This window comes from Macaca fascicularis, chromosome 15, assembly GCF_037993035.2.
Source record: "Macaca fascicularis isolate 582-1 chromosome 15, T2T-MFA8v1.1".
Taxonomy (NCBI): Eukaryota; Metazoa; Chordata; class Mammalia; order Primates; family Cercopithecidae; genus Macaca; species Macaca fascicularis.
This window is the reverse complement of record NC_088389.1, coordinates 85,918,112-85,920,226: the sequence shown is the minus strand read 5'-3', so window position 1 is coordinate 85,920,226 and position 2,115 is coordinate 85,918,112. Positions and strand designations below refer to the sequence as shown.

The 2,115-nt window shown below is 36.8% G+C and overlaps 1 pseudogene across 1 annotated transcript; it reads right to left on the bottom strand.

Annotated features, from left to right (window-relative positions):
• Positions 1-551: 551 nt before the first annotated feature.
• On the bottom strand, positions 552-1,653 carry LOC102120282 (peroxiredoxin-1 pseudogene; annotated as a pseudogene). Its single transcript, XR_001485509.4, has one exon. The product of XR_001485509.4 is annotated as a peroxiredoxin-1 pseudogene (transcript).
• Between the last annotated feature and the right edge of the window lie 462 nt (positions 1,654-2,115).

Below are 2,115 nucleotides of genomic sequence, written 5' to 3'. Positions count from 1 at the left end.
TCTATTTTCAGAATTTAAAAAAATAAAAAATGTTTGTTGCTAGCTACATAGATAAATAGAAGGGTCCTTACCCTCTGGCAATTCAACCTAGTGAAGAAGCAGTCATGTAAAATAAAACAAAAATTAAAATGCAATATGTTATATGAAAGGAACATGTAAGAATATACTACAACTTAAAATGTGCTCATCTTTTGACCTAGAAATCCCATCTAGGGAACTCTTGTATTGTAGTTTCCCCATACCTTGAGAAAATAATATAGAGTTACATGTTAGGATATTTGTAAAAGAATGTTTATGTACACATCATTATAGTAGGAGAAGAAAAGGAAAATAATAGAAAAAAAGAGAAAAAACATACATGTCTACTAATAGAAGCAGGCTGAATAAATTATAAAACATTTGTATACAGAAAGACTGAGGTATATACATGCTACACTGGTTTTAGAAAAGCAAGTTCCAACATAAAGTATACTGCATAACCATATTTTTGTAAAAAGAAAATAAGAAAATATCTACATGTTTTTAAAGTTATTTATTTGTTGGAATAAAGACAGAAGAGTTTAAAACAAGTTACAAGCACTGAGTATACTGGAGAAATCTGATTGGAGGGAGTAAGAGTACAGTCCATTTACCATTTTTTGAGTATACCTGTTTTGATTTTTTTTGCTTTGACAACAGCATGTATTACTTTTGTTATTTAAATAGCTGATAAAATAAATTAAAATAAGAAAATACATTATGATATTCTTTTATTTTTTTCTCAGTTCAAGTTTAAAACAAACCACAAAAGATCAATGGGTTGATGCTCTCTACTGACACATCATACAATCAGTGGCCTCCCCACAACACAATTCAGGCCATCACTTCCAAAGGAAGAAAGGCTGGTCTCTCCACCCCCTGTAGGAAAGGCCTACCTTGTAACACACCACAATTCGGCTGAATCTGAAGTCTTGTATTTTACTCATGGAAAAAAAAAATACAAAGGAGATTTTGTTCTCAGGGGTTCCCACTGCAGCCTGGCACTAAAACAGCCCAGCACTCACTTCTGCTTGGAGAAATATTTTTTGCTCTTTTGGACATCAGACTTGATAGTATCACTGCCAGGTTTCCAGCCAGCTGGGCACACTTCCCCTTGTTTGTCAGTGAACTGGAAGGCCTGAACTAGTCTCAAAGTTTCATCCACAGAGCAGTCAACAGGGAGGTCACTACAGTGACCTGCTGAAGAATACCCGTATCATCAACGATAAAGAGGCCCCTGAATGAGATGCCTTCATCAGCGTTTAAGATCCCATAATCCTGAGCAACGGTGTGCTTTGGGTCTGATGCCAAAGGAATGTTCACGGGTCCAGCCCTCCTTGTTTCTTAGGTGTGTTGATCCATGCCAGGTGACAGAAGTGAGAATCCACAGAAGCATCAATCACTTGGCAGTTGAGTTTCTTAAATTCTTCTGTACCACTGAAAGCAATGATCTCTGTGGGGCACACAAAAGTGAAGTCAAGCAGGTAAAAGAATACAACATATTTCCTTTGTAGTCAGACAGGCTGATGTCTTTAAACTGACCGTCTGACATAACGGCTGTGGCTTTGAAGTCGGGGGCAGGGTGCCCAATTTTAGCATTTCCTGAAGACATCTTCCTATCAGCAGTCCTCACACAAGCTTCTGAGAACAAACCACCAACACCAGGCAGGGAGAGGATACTATGATAGTTATTCTTAGTAAGACATGAAAGCAGTAATATTTTATGCTATATGACTTTCTATTTCAAATTCGTTGGGACTGTTGTGTAGACACCAACGGAATCAAAAACTATTTTATATCAGTATCAGTTCAGAGATAGTAGATAACAGAAATATAAAACACGATTTTTAAAGGAATTGCATATGAGAGGAGGTGAGAACCAGGTTTGAAAACACTTTATTTTGGCAACTGGTGATTTTCATCCAAGATTGAAATCATACGGGTCTCCTTGTTCTTTCTTCCAAAAGATAATGTTGCACCTGTCTTTTCATCATGACTAAACCACTAAATTTATAATTGGTGTGACAAAAACGCACTGATGAGTCAAACATGAGTGAGGTATTCAAAAGCCACCAGAGACTTGCACAAACATTCTAA